The 14,812-nt window shown below is 48.8% G+C and overlaps 2 pseudogenes; both read right to left on the reverse strand.

The window, feature by feature from the left end:
• Nucleotides 1-7,599: 7,599 nt before the first annotated feature.
• Nucleotides 7,600-8,982, reverse strand: LOC148220175 (uncharacterized; annotated as a pseudogene).
• Nucleotides 8,983-9,428: 446 nt separating this feature from the next.
• LOC148220176 (uncharacterized) lies at nt 9,429-14,046 on the reverse strand (annotated as a pseudogene).
• Between the last annotated feature and the right edge of the window lie 766 nt (nt 14,047-14,812).

A 14,812-nucleotide genomic window follows, 5' to 3' on the forward strand; every position in this document is an offset into this window, starting at 1 on the left:
CAGCAAGTTGACTTGATCCACCTTCTCCTTGGGCAGCTTGTGCAACCTGTCATGTCGGGCTCCATATGGCTGCTTTCTACTCCTGATTCATCCCCACAATGCGGCAAGAACCATCATTGAAAAGAGCATAGCATGTTTCATCTGCTGGCAATTGGTTATAAGGTGGGGCTTCTTTGTCCCGGGTCACTTGTTCCTGTTCCTCTTCGTCAGCAAGACCCAAGTCTTCCCCTTCCAGCCAGTTGGTAATTATCTCCAAAATCCTAGGGTGATTCGCGTTTCCAATACGGGCACGTTGTGTGATGAGGGCAATCCATTTGCTCCATGTGGCATCAGTGGCATGATGGGTTGAGGGAACCTTTCCTTTAAACATCCACCGCAGCAATGGTAGTCGGGGTGCCAGGAGGAGTTGTGTTTCTGTGCCAATCACCTCTGAGGCAGCTTGAACCCCTTCATAGGCGGCCAAGATCTCCTTCTCTGTTGAAGTATAGTTGGCCTTGGACCCTCTGTAACATCGGCTCCAGAATCCCAGTGGTTGGCCACGCATCTCACCAGGCACCTTCTGCCAAAGGCTCCAGGACAAACCCTTGTTCCCGAATGCAGTGTAAAGCACATTCCTCACCTCTGGTCCTGTCCTGACTGGGCCAAGGGCTACCGCATGAGCGATCTCCTGCTTGATCTGGGCAAAGGCTTGCCGCTGTTCAGGGCCCCAGTGGAAATTGTTCTTCTTGCAGGTGATCAGGTAAAGAGGGCTCACAATCTGGCTGTACGCAGGAATGTGCATCTTCCAAAAACCTATGGCACCTAAGAAAGCTTGTGTTTCCTTGTTGCTGCTTGGTGGAGACATTGCAGTTATCTTATTGATGACCTCTCTGGGAATCTGGCGCCGTCCATCTTGCCACTTTACTCCCAGGAACTGGATCTCTTGGGCAGGGCCTTTGACTTTGCTCTTTTTAATGGTGAAGCCGGCTCCCAGCAGAATCTGAATGACCTTTTCTCCTTTCTGAAATACCCCCATTGTCGCGTCCCCCCACACAATGATGTCATCAATGTACTGCAGATGTTCTGGAGCTCCACCCTTCTCCAGTGTAGCCTGGATCAGTGCATGACACATGGTGGGACTGTGTTTCCACCCCTGAGGCAGTCGGTTCCAGGTGTACTGCACACCCCTTCAGGTGAAAGCAAACTGAGGCCTGCACTCTGCTGCCAGAGGAATGGAGAAAAATGCATTGGCAATATCGATAGTGGCGTACCACTTTGCTGCCTTGGACTCCAGCTCGTACTGCAGTTCCAGCATGTCCTGCACGGCAGCGCTCAGCAGTGGAGTCACTTCATTCAAGACGCGATGGTCCACTGTCAATCACCATTCCCTTTCAGATTTATGCACAGGCCAGATGGGGCTGTTGAAGGGTGAGTGGGCCTTACTGACCACCCCTTGGCTTTCCAGCTCACGGATCATCTTGTGGATGGGGATCACGGCATCTCGATTCGTCCGGTACTGCCGGCGGTGCACTGTCGATGTAGCAATTGGTACCTGTTGCTCTTCCACTTTCAGGAGTCCTACTGCAGATGGGTTTTCTGATAGCCCAGGCAGGGTGTTCAATTGCTTAATGCCCTCTGCTGCCACAGCAGCTATTCTAAAAGCCCACCTGAGTCCCTCTGGGTCTTTGTAATAGCCGTTCCTGAGGAAGTCTATGCCTAGAATATACGGTGCCTCTGGGCTGGTCACAATTGGATGTTTCTGCCACTTTTCCCCAGTCAGGCTGTCTTGGTTTGAAAGACAGGTATGGTCTAAGGAAAGGCAGGAGCCCCTTTTCTGCGATGCAGAGTGCAACCCCCCTCCCTTTTAATTATTTTAGGTCCAATTCAGACGCCTTCAGGCAGGAGATATGGGGATAAGAATAACAGTTCTTTACTGGTATCTAACAAGGCAGAAAACAACAACAGATATAAAAATTGGCAACAGAACAGTCTAGCTCCGCTCCAGTCCCTTCTGGCCGCAGGCCGTCTCCCTGTGCTGTTACCGGTGCTGTGGGAGCAGGGCAGGTCCCGGGCAGTTGAAGAGGGCTGGAGTGATGGCGGCCGCGGCCCAGGGGTGAGAGGGATGGGAAAGTTACTCCCCCCTCACGGTGTCGGTCGTGGTGCTCAGCAGAGTGTCCGGAGATAGTAGGGTGAGCTGGGAGAGCAGCAGAGCGATGTCCAAAGGCAGGGAGCGTGGATCTGAGTCCTGGGATGGCAGGGGAAGATGCCAGAGCAGAGCCCAGGTTGTCTTCCCACTCCACGAGCCAAGCGAGAGAGAGAGAGCTCCAGACCCCGCCGTCCCACCTTTCCTTTTCCGGTTCCCCCCCCTCCCCCTCCAGCCACCCCCTTACGAGAGAACATTATCTGTCGTTTCAAAGTGTAGCCACAATTACTTAGCATAACAATGGGAGAAAATTCCACTGAAAGAAAAGGGAATAGTTCAACCTCCAACACAGGCTCACCTCAGCCTCCAGCAAAGTCAATTCCTGAGATCCCCCCGTAACTCCGGAAATTGAAACAGTTTCTCCCCCCACATCCCGATGTTATTAATGTACACTGTGAACCAGTGTTAACCAATGCTCTGTGTTCCTGTGGCTCTGATGTGCCGGGCCATGGGATCCACACCATCCAAAAGATCCAGTTTTCCCCTGCTTTTCCTTGGCTAGAGGCAGGGCCCCTCTAGTCCTGGTTGCTATTTTTCTCTTGGGCATACATACTAGAGGTTCCTTCAAGGGGATCTGACGGATCATCCTCCCTTCTGTGATACCCTGCACCTTGGTCATGGGAGTCTGAGGCTACCTTCACTTTAGTGGAGCTCCCTCGGTTAGTGTTTCCTTCCCTGAGTTGATGCACCCATGCTGCCAGGACAGAAGCGGGTTTTCCATCCCACCTTCTCATATCTTCCCTGTAGTCATGCAGAAAGAACCACAGGTCAGCACCTGGGGTGTACCCTCTCTACCTAGCTGGGGGGCATTGGGCTTTAATTTTGGGGTTCATGACACCCACTGGTGCTGCACTGATCTTCCTCACCTCTTCCCTTATCTCCTTCATCTCCTCTTTGGGTTCCTTAACCACAGCAGAGACATGAGCCTGCACTGGGCCAGCCATCATACTCTGAAAATTTCTGAGCCTGTTGGCAACAGAACCCACTGTCACTTGGTTGGTATCAGCATTAATCATTGCAATGAAGGTGGTATATTGAGATGGCCCCAGGTTTGCCAGATTCCACAACATTTGCCCTGTGCACCTGACCTTGTAGGGGTCATTAACATGCTGTTCATCCCTCCCAAAGAGCACCTCCAGTACTGCCACTTCTCTCAGCTGTTGGATCCCTTCCTCAAGGGTATTCCAACGCATTCTATGGTGGTACTCCTGCATTCTCTTTCTGTGGACAAACTTCTTTCTCACACTCATTAAAAGTCACACCCAGAGGGAAAGGAGGCCTGGTTCCCTTACAAATACCTGGTCCACACCTGAGTCCTGGGTCAAGGATCCCAAATTCCTTGCCTCAGTACCATCCAGTTGCACAACTGTACCCATAAGATCCCAGACCCGCAGTAACCAGGTTGTAAAAGGCTCACGGCCCCGTCGTACAATGTCTTTTCGCAGGTTATGGAGACTCTCGTATGACAGGGACTCCGTGATGGTCTCAACTTCTGGCTCTCCTGCTGGTTGTGAGGGGATTCCTTCCTGACCCTTATTATCTAGGTGCCTTGTTTTCATCTTAGACTTCCTAGTTTCCACAGGGGCAACTGCTGCTGCTGAGTGCCCTTGCAGTTCAACTGGAACCTGGACAGATGTAAGGTTTGTGGGTTCCACTGCTGCACCATCAGAGTCTCTATCTTTAAGGCAGGGGGAGGGTTTCTCACCAGCTGGGGAAAGGTACTCCTTCAGCATCTGGCTTATTTCCTTCACTAGAACCCCCACACATTCCGGGTGGTTCCCTTTGGAGGTGGGCTGTGGGGCAGGGTGTAAGGGTTGGTCTGAAGTTTCCCTCCTTTTTGCCTCACGACCGTCGCAAGAAGACCCCGAGGTCCCCCACCCAGGCTGACTCCAAACAACGATTTTCTGGCCTGACCAAGTTGGATGCTTGCCAAGGGAGTGTTTGCAGGTGCTCGCTGTGCTTCATGGTACACTGCTCTGGAGCAGTCACTAGCTGGAGTGGCAGGTTCTGTACACCTGTTTCTTGGAGTAACCTTCACAATAGTCCATAAATCTCCCCACCTCTTGGCCAGAAAGCCACTCACTTTGGAGAAGAACTATAAAAGAGCCACCCTCTGGAGAAGACCCTTGAGATCTCCCCACGGATGAAGACTCGTGTATCGGCTGGCCTGTGAGGACGTCCGTCTCGTCTTTTGGTAGCTATTTTCCCATCCCCTCTTTTTTTCTCTCTCTCTCTATATTTTGTTTCCTATATCTCTCCCCTCTATCACAACTGAGTTGTTAGCATTTAATAAAAATGCATTGCTGTTGTTGAATAAACTGATTTTGTCCCCTGCATTTTGCCTGTTTGCACCTCTGAGATCAAACAAACCATCACGACCTCCACTCTGTATTAACAGCGGATCGTGACACAGGGTCAGGCTCTGGGGTAATATCCCTAGTCTCTGGAACAGGGTCAGGCTCTGGGGTAATCTCACTAATCCCTGGGGTAGGTATCAGGGTTGTTATCCAAGTCAATCTCCCCTTATCTCTGAATGTTAGATAGAACAGGTTCAACAGGGATATCAGCAACACCAGCCACAGTATAATGTATTTAGCATTTAGAGCAGATTTGAACCCCTTGAAGACTGGTGGGGTGGGCTTCAAAAACTGTGTGATGGGTTGGGAAAAAATTTCACTTGCTGCCATTTCCTCACAGTAAGTACCATTATTGAAGTAGCCCCAGAAACACACACTCAGAGTGCGATAGCTCTGAATCCATGTGGCCATCTTCCAGAGAAAATTAAAAATCCATTAATTCCTCAACTGATCAACCCACAAAATGAACTGGATAATACCCATAGTAACCTTGGTTATGAGACTCATGTTTAAAAAAGGGCTTGCAAATGGGAGAGATATAGCAGTGACCACATGGAGGGCAAACCAGGGTAAGCTGGACAGCATGGTGTCACCTACCACAAACTTGGGTAACTCAAGAACTGTTATTCCCTTTCTTAACCCTCTCTCAATGCCCTCAGGCAATGCCCCAAGTTGGGCGCCAAAATCTGTCTTGGTTTTAAAGACAGGTATTTGCTAAGGAAAGGCAACAACCCCTTTTCTGCGATGGAGAGTGCAACCCTCTCCCTTCCAATTGTTATAGTTTGAAATCAGAGGCTTTCAGGCAGAAGATATGGGGATAGGAATAACAGGTCTTTACTAATATATTTAACAAGGCATACAGCAGAAACAACAACTATAAAAATTTGCAACAAAACAGAACACTATAGCTCAGTTCCATTCCCTTTTGTCCACAGGCTCCATCTCCCTGTGCTCAGTTACTGGTGGTGTGGACAGGGTAGGTCCCGTGCAGTCGAAGAGGGCTGGAGTGATGGCGGTGGCGGTGGCCTAGGTATGAGAGGGATGGAGGGGCGACTCCCTCTTCCCGGTGTTGGTCGTGGTGCTCGGCAGAGTGCCCGGAGGTAGTAGGATGAGCTGGGAAAGTAGCACTATTATGTCTGATGGCAGGAAACATGGCTCCCGGCATTGGGATTGTGGGGAGGACACTAGGTAGGAGCCCTGGCTGTCTTCCTTCGACTTTATGAGAGAACTGGAAAGTGAGAACCAGAGAGCCCAGTCCCACTTTTCCTTTTCCTGTATTCCCTGTTCCCCACCCCCGTGCAAGAGAAAACTATTACTACTAAGGTGTAGCCACAAATACGTAGCATAATAATGGGGAAAATTTCACAGAAAGAAAAGGGAACAATTCAACCCCCAACACCTATCTCCAGGGAGGTAGATGCAGTTCAGTGGGTGCAAGTTACACGTTGAGCAGCTGATGTCAAAGAAAAGGTTTTAAAAGAAAGGGCCAGTGCTGCAATTGCCTTTTCTTTCATATCCTCTAAACTGCACAGCCAACAATGAAACTATTCCTCTTCTTTCCCCACTACACGCGGGACCACATTCTGTCAGTCTCCCAAAAGTCAGGATCCACAGAGGAACTCTTCCACAAAGTGCTCCCACACGAATGGGGCTGGGCCAGAAAAGTGCTTGGCTTTTTCCTGGGCACTGTCAGCGCTCATTAGAACAACCATACAATGGCTCTGTCGACTCACAAAAGAAGGAAACACACCCAGCCCAGCTTGAAACAACCCCAAGGGCAGAGCCAAGTTGCAAACATCCCTGCTCTCAAATCAACTGTGCCAGAACAAAAAGATTTTGCTGGCCTTCTCCTTCCAATTGCATACCCTTCTTTGTACCACACTCAAAAGGCAACACATACTCCTTTGCCCTAACAAAGCTTTTCATTCTCACAGAGTCGGGTAGAAAACTTCAAAAGATCTGGAAAAACCAGAGCTCACAAAAGTGCAAGCAGAGAAAGCTCTTGCTGCCGACAGTTTCAACTGCACCCATCAAACTATGAGCCCACACCCTGCTATCAACACTTTCCTTCTCAGATCTAGGTACTGTCCTTCACTTTCCGTTTCAAGCGTAATCCTTTCTTAGGCCACAAAGGTCTTTCAAGGAAAAGGACTCAATAGTGACTTTTGATCTTGTGTCAGTTGCTCTGACTTACGGTTTTGTATCAGGAGCTTGCTTTGAGGATCCTTCCCCCAGATCATCATTGTTCACTGGCCAATCAGTTTTGCTTGTGTGTTTCCTACCTGCAGCAACTGCCAGCGGCTTTGGCTCACTGTCTGGTTTAGCTGCTGACTTATGCCCACTCTCAGGTTTAGCTACAACCTGAGTGACTGGGGTATTGGCTGATTTATCTCCCTGCCCTCTGCCTCTATCTGCTGCCCTACAGTATTTAGCAGTGTGCAATAAGCGTATGCCAGGGCCCGGCTTATTGCAAGGAGCTTTTTCTTATTAGAATCATCATGGCAATTCTCTTCCAGATATTTCACCACCTCGTCTGGGTTCTGAATTTGTTCACGTGAAAATTCCCAGGCTGAGGTAACAGAAAATTCCTTCAGGGTTCGGCCCATTCTCTCCCATTCTCCACACCACTCAGAATTTTCCACTCCTGGGTCTACTCCTAGGTCAGGTGTCTCATCAGCTCCTCTGGAAATCTCAGCCCTGTGGAGAAAACATGAAGAGGTGGGATGGAAAACCTACTGCTGCTGTAGCACAATGGGTGCTTGAATTGCAGGAAAATAATACTCAGAGGAAGTTCCAGCAAAAAGGAAGCAGCTCCAGTAGCCCTTGGCTAAACTGCGAGGTATCATGATGAAGACATGTCTGATACCCCTTGAAGGAACCTCTAAAATGTATATCCAGGGAAGGAAGGATAAAGAGGCTTAGAGGGGCCCTGTCTGTAGCCAGGTAGAGAATAGGGAAAACCGTGTTTTTTGGACTGTGTGGATTTGTTGGCCTGACACATCAGAACCACGAAAGTATGAGGCCTTGGTTGATTCTGGTGCCCAGTGCACACAAATCCCATCAAGACACGTAGGGGAAGAAACTGTTTCCATCTCTGGCAGGACAGGGGGAATCACAGGATTTCACTTTGTTGGAAGCTGAGGTGAGCCTGACTGCAGGAGTTGGAGAGAGACTTCCCCCTAGTTCCAGACTTGCTCACATCTTAGGAAGAAGCCTCTGTCCCCCTGCATGGACATGAGTAAAAGATAACAAAAGAGGCTCTTTCCCCCTTGGGGAGAATCTGAGGTTTATTTCTTGTGGACTTACAGGAGCGAAAAGAGAGCGAGGTCAGGGGACATAGGTTTTTTCTAGGGTCTGGAAGAGGGTGGGAGGAAACTGGATCTCAGCCAACTAAGCACAGCCAGAGGGGAGAGGGACCAGACCACAGGACATTACAGGGGTCACAGAACCTACCATTTTCAACACATCTAGTGAATTACAACATCTCCCCGTTTTTTGTTTAACAAAGTTGAAAGAAGGATATTAGGTTCATCTTGATTCAAATTATGATCTTGTCCACCACTTGCAGTTAGTGGGAGAGTTAGATTGTTTTAGGTTTTTCATCTCTATGTGATTGACTAGATTGACTACTGAGGTAGAAGGAATGAGACCATTAATAGCCTTGAAAACCAAGTGATGTAGGATCCCAAATGCCATTATTACAAGGAAAAGAATAATAAAAATTAACATAATGGTTTTAACTATAGAAGTCCACCACCCTGTGAGTCCCCAGCCTTTGAACAGTTCATTGAACCAATCTTCAGATTCTTGCTTCACTTGTCTGATCAAGCTGTTCATGCTTCAGAGGGCAGCGTGGATGTTAGGAACTTTCGAGGTCAGGTTCATGCATCAAAGTCCTTCAAATTCCTGGCACTCATGTCCATGCAGCAGTAGGAGAAAATCTATAGCAGCACAATTTTGGAGTGTGGCCTGCCTGGTAACTTCCCTGTCTTCCAGGAGGGAGCTGATGGTGGTGGATGTTAAGTTTGCCTGTTTGACTAGCCAGCACTCTAGGTGACCCAATTCACCCACAGCTTTGGCTACTGTGACCCACAGAAGAAACAGGGACACAGCAATTCTTTTTGACTTGGCCCAATGGAAAATTTCAGAATCACAGTTTGGGTCCAAATTATCAGCACTTCTCTTTTGGATTTTATTAGCCAATTTGTTTTTATGAGGCCAATCGCTAATTAAGGTTTTGTTGGTTGCCAACAGGGACAACCGCACGAAGGTGCATGGCCCTCCTAAGAGCCGAGAAAGGATCCCTGCACATGCCCAATCTCCATAAATCAAGACCAATCCCCTAGGAAGGCTTTTGGGGCTTGAATGAGTTGGGGCGTCAGCTGCAATATGGTTTAGAATATTACACCATGTTTTGGCAGTGAATTTCTCACGATATTGCATTATATTGTGGAACTCTTTTAAGCTAGAAGGTTTTGGGAGGATCGTAAAATGAATGCAATATTGTGCTGGGTAAGAACCCAATAACTCTAATTCTTGGGGTTCCTGAGCTGCTTTGGGCAAACTTGGCAGCAACTCCTCTATAGGGTTCTTACTCATTACAGCTTGCTGCCTTCGATTTTTGTACAGTTAAATGGTATGTGACTCGGGAAGTTCATTGGGCATCTGTGTTTCAAAGCTGGCTGAATATTCTCCAGCCTTCAATGGGATTCCTACCAGGCAGGTGGACATAGGGTCTTTTGCTGCTGTGGACAGACATATGTTTTCCTGTTGGAGCGTCTGTGCCAGGGTCACCCAGATGTTTTGACATGGCTGAGGGATGATCCATGCAGCTGCCAAACTGTTCAGTGTTAACAAGAAGACAACTTGGATGGGGTTAATCACAGGGTTTAGTGGAGGGTAGGTTTCCCCTAAAAGGAAAGACAAACGTTTTAAAACATGTTAAAGGTCCCTGTCTGCCAGAATGTCGTCCTCTAGGAAGATTTTCTTTCCTTTTTTTGGCAGTGTCTTCTTTTTGAAGCAACAGCCACTTGCTCCTCGCCCCCTTCAGTCAGAGCGGGATGTTTGGGGAATCCACTGAGGGCCTGGGGCAGTGGATATGCACGCATAGACACGTTCCCAGGTAACAAGCTCATAGGGACCTTTGGTTTCCCAGGTTTCTGGGTCCCTAATCAAGACGGGTGGATGTTGGGATAACTTGAACTGTTTCCCACTGTTAAAGTGACGCACCACAGGTGGACGCATGTTTTCAAATTAACAATTCAGAAAATTGATAGTAAACATGGCTTTGCAGAGCTTCTGCTGTGGAGACATCCACGCAGTTGAACTACTCTGTTTAGCCAAAACCTGCTTGAGTGTCTGATTGGTACTCTCAACCACACCTTGGCCTGTGGCGGAGTGGGAGGTGCCAGTTTTATGTTCCACTCCCCACTGCTGAGTGAATTCCAGGAACTCCTTGGACATATACGCTGGGCCCCTATCAGTTTTGATTTCCCTAGGCATCCCCAACACTGAAAAGGCTTGCACTAGGTGCTGTTTGGCATGCACAGCCTTTTCTCCTGCGTGGGCAGAGGCATAGGCTGGGCCTGAATATGTGTCAAAGCTTGCATGAGCATATTTGAGGCGACCAAAACTGGGAATGTGTGTGATGTCAGTCTGCCACACTTCACAGCTGCCAAGACCTTCGGGGTTAACCCCCATGCCCATTGATGGCATGGTCTGGAGCTGACAGCTGGGAGCGGTGGCCACAATGGCTCGAACCTGACTCCATGTTAGCTGGAACTGATGGATCAGACCTGGCACATTCTGATGATATCGCTGGTGGCTCAATTTTGCCTGTTGAAAGATGTCAGGGAGGAGTGCTTGTTCAGCTGGAGTTGCTTGTTCAGCTGGGATTGCAGCTGGGGTTGCAAGGGAGTCTGCCTGACGATTCCCTTGTGCAATTTTGCCTGGCAAATCGGTGTGTGACCTCACATGCATCACATAGAACGGGTGTTCTCTATGGGAAATCAAATAAATTAGTTTTGAAAGCAACCTGAAAAGCTGCTCATTCTTTATGTCCCTGAGCACTGCCTGCTCTGCCCTGGACACTACCCTCGCTACATAGGCTGAGTCTGTTACCAAGTTGATTGGCTCCAAGAACTTCTCAAAGGCTCTCATGACGGTTGCCAGTTCGGCTACCTGGGGTGATCCCTCCACAAACTCAACATCGGCTTGCCAATGCTGAGTCTGGGGATTTCTCCAAGTCATCACCGACTTGTGGGAAGCCCCGGATGCATCCATGAACACTGTGAGAGCTTTGAGTGGTCTCCAACACCTCTTCTCACGAGGAATGAGGTGGAATTCCTCATTAAACAGCTTGTGAGATGGGGCATGGACTGATACTTGTCCACTATATCTGTCCAGAGATAACTGGAGACTGGCATTGCTCAGGAGCAAATGCTCAAACACCTCTTTAGTCAATCTCTCAGGAGATTTCCTTCCCTCCTCAGAAAGTTTGAGTGGGAGGTGAATACATGTGAAGTCACAAACAGCCAGTTCATACAATCTCATCCTTGCTTTCCGAATCAGCTGAGCTATCAGCTCTTGTGTGTTAGCGATGGTTTTGGATCTTTGGTGCGAGAGGAAGACCCACTCTATGATTAAGAGTGACTCTTTCTTCCCCTCAATCCATTGGAATATCAACCCGTCTAAGTGTGGCAGTTTTCCTAGGACAATGAATTTGAAAGGCAGCTCGGGCTGGTAACGATGAGCTTGCCTCTCTCCTGAAGCCTTCTGTACCTTTTTGATTGTAGCCTTTGCCTCTGGGGTCAGTTCCCTGGGAGAAACCAACTCTCTCTCCCCCTTCAATAAATTGAAGAGAGGTTCTAGGTCCTCATTAATGAAGCCTAGCCAGGGCCTGACACAATTCCAAGACCAACACAAGGAATGGAGATATGCCAAGGTTTTTGGATTACAATTAATTTCCAATTTCTGAGGAACAATGGTCCGTGCTGTGATTTCCAAGCCGAGGTACTTCCAAGGTGTCATCCTTTGGACTTTGTCCTCCTGCAATTGAAATCCAGCAGAGGTTAAAACCTTAACCACTAGGTCAAGTGTTTATTGGAGTAGAGAGTTATCGGGGGTACACACAAGAACGTCATCCATGTAGTGTAAGATGATGGCTTCCCTTCTCTGAGCACGCACTGGGGACAGCAATGAGGCCACATGCCACTGGCAGATGGAGGGACTACATTTCATTCCCTGCGGCAAAACTCTCCAGTGGTAGCGCTTCATTGGGGCTTCTCCATTTATGGTAGGAACCGAGAAGGCAAACCGTGGGGCATCTTCTGAGTGTAGGGGAATGTGGAAGAAACAGTCCTTGATGTCTAGAAGAGCCAATTGCCAATCTCTGGGAAACATCGCCGGGGAAGGCATCCCAGGTTGGAGTGACCCCATGTCCTCAATCACTTTGTTTATTTCCCGGAGGTCGTGGAGCAGCGGCCACTTGTCCTTCCCCGGCTTCTTTATTACAAAGACCGGGAAATTCCACGGACTTGTGGTCTCTTCTATGTGGCCTTTGGCCAATTGCTCCTCCACGAGCTCTTCAAGTGCCTTGCGCTTCTCCTTACACATCGACCACTGTGCTACCCATTTTGGGGAGTCATCTAGCCATGTTAATTTATGGGTAGGGCGCTCTACAGTGGCCGCCTCTAAAAATCCCGGGGAGTCTTAGAAATAACCAATTTCACTCCCCACTGGGACATCGTGTCTCTCCCCCATAGAGGGTATTTATAGTCTGTTAACAAATGGATGGACGCTAGCCAATTTACCATCCAGCCCTTCAGTTTGCACTATGCTTTTTGATATTTTTGCCAATTTTACCCCTCCTACACCTTGGATTTTGCCAGCCACAGGTTGCAATTACTAATGTGACGGCCACTTCCTCTTGGGTATGATAGTCACATGGGTGCCTGTGTCCAGTACCCCCTTCCACATGGAGGTGGTCTGATCCCCAGGTTAGATTGCACGCCAAAGAAAGCTTTTCCTCATCCACCACTTCTGCCCAGTAGACGTCAAGAGATTTTCCATCTCCTGGGACCTCCGCTGGAACGGGAATGGCCTGGGAGAGGATTTGCCCCTCAACCAGGTAATATGGTGGTAGAGGACATCGTGCCAGGAGAATGAGGCCGGTTATGCTTCCCTTGATGGTCATGGGAGACATCTGAATCTCCAAGGGTGTGTGTGCTGTGTCCCCAATAACAAAATGCTCACTGTCCAGTTTCATGTGGTATAAAGTCACGTCCTGTGTACTGTTGGGCATATCCTCTGTAATGACTGTCCAATCAGCTGACCTGAAATGAAAACCTTTGGTAGTCACGAGCCTAAAATGGCCTCGTGGCTGCCAAACCTTGTTAACTGAACATTTGACATTACTGTTGTCCTGCATCCCCACACCCTGTATTCCATCCTCCCCCTTTTCTTTAAGAGAGAGACTTTTGCCAGTGTAGAGCCCGCATTATTTATATCTTTGCGAGATCGTGTTAATGGCGGCTACGCACTGTAAACCTATTTTTTTTGTTTGTTGGCCTTCTTCTGTTTCTGGTTGTGTAGACAGTCTCTGGCAAAATGTCCTGGCTTCTTGCACTAGAAGCAGATGGTCTGCTGCAGCTGCTCTGGTGACATTGGTTGCTTCTTTGCTCCTGGTGTCACAACTGCCGTGGTCTTTGGGTGTGCCAGTCCAGGATTTCTCTCGTGTCCACTGAGCAGTTCTGCTTTCCTGGCGCAGGCTTCTATCATCTGTGCTAAGCTAGGCGCTGGTTCGAGGGGATGGCTAAGGATAACCCTGTGGCAGGTTTCATTAGCATTCCTCTGAGCCATCTCCTTAATCAATTTGGCTTGTACCACCAGATCACGCACCTGCCTTTCTACTTGCACACGAAGACAATCTACAAACTGTAAGAAATTCTCAGAAGCAAACTGTTTAATGTTAACCTAACTACCCTTAGCATCCACTGTTGATAACTGGTTAAAAGCCTTTTCTGCAACATTGCATATTTTATCCAGGACAGACTTGGATAATACTCTGGTTTGTTTATCCGGACAATGCCAATCCCCCTCTCCACATAGGTGTTCATTTGTAATTTCATTATCATCAGCATCTTTCCTATCATCAGAGCTTTTTAAAAGCTCTTGTAAAAGCACTTTCAAAGATCTTTTCCACAGGCTTTCCCATAGATCATATTCTGAGGGAGTTAACAGACATCGGAAAACATCCTTGATATCATTTGGGACTAGTTCATTTGAGCTAAAGGTGGCTCTCATCATGCCTTTAGAAGTTTCACTACTTCTGCCAAATTCTCTCTGTACTTTACAAATTTCCTTTTTATCTTAATAAGACAAAGGCTGATAACTTCTCTTGCCATTTCTCCTACTGAGATAAACCATGGGAGCAGCTGATGGTATATATTCTTCTCCCAGGTTTTGATTTCTGGGGCTGCCCACCCTCCCCCACCTCGGAAACACCATCTGTCTCGCAGGGGCTGTGAACTGAGCCCTCCCCACCCCCATCCCCACCGATACTGAACCCTGCAGGGGCTCCACCCCCCCCCCCCCCCGCAGTAGCTTTGGAGGGCAGGCATGTGAGACCAGAGCAGGGGAGGGGTAGCCATGGGAACCAGGGTTTCAACACGTGGGGGCGTGGTTGCAGGGTCATGTCATGCAGGGCAGACTCTTGGAGGAGGGAGGGGGCAAGGCGGCCGAGGGCAGGAATGGTTTATGGGAGGGGAATGGTTTAGGGGCAGGGACCAGATGGTAAAAGGGATTGTGGGATGACAGAGGAAACACGTGGCCGCCACCATATGGGACCCCCACCAAGCAGTCTGCAGTGCCTCGGGGACAATCCACATGGCCAGGGCCATCTTGGATCTTCCCCCTGGCCCCTTCAGGCTTAGCCACTTGGCTGTTGCCCTGAAGGGAAGGGAAGTCACTTCTTATAGCTTTCTGAACACTGCTCCGAAGGGAAAGCATTTGGGAGGGAAGGGTACAAGGAAGAAGCCTGACAATTTTTGAAAAATCTTCAGAACCAGGATACTGGGGAGGACTCAGGAGCCCAGAGAACTACAGCTATGCCGGGTGCCTTGCCGTTCCCTGGGTGACCCACGGGTTTCCTCCAGTTCTAGCTTATAGGGTTTTGGAGAAAGGGAAGGTGAATCTGGGCTGCTTTGCTGCTGCTGTCTGTTGTTTTCTGTCTGAAGTAAAAGTTTTCGAATTTGTAAGAATATCGCGAGGAATA

This window comes from Sturnus vulgaris, chromosome W (genome assembly GCF_052056855.1).
Source record: "Sturnus vulgaris isolate bStuVul1 chromosome W, bStuVul1.hap1, whole genome shotgun sequence".
NCBI lineage: Eukaryota > Metazoa > Chordata > Aves > Passeriformes > Sturnidae > Sturnus > Sturnus vulgaris.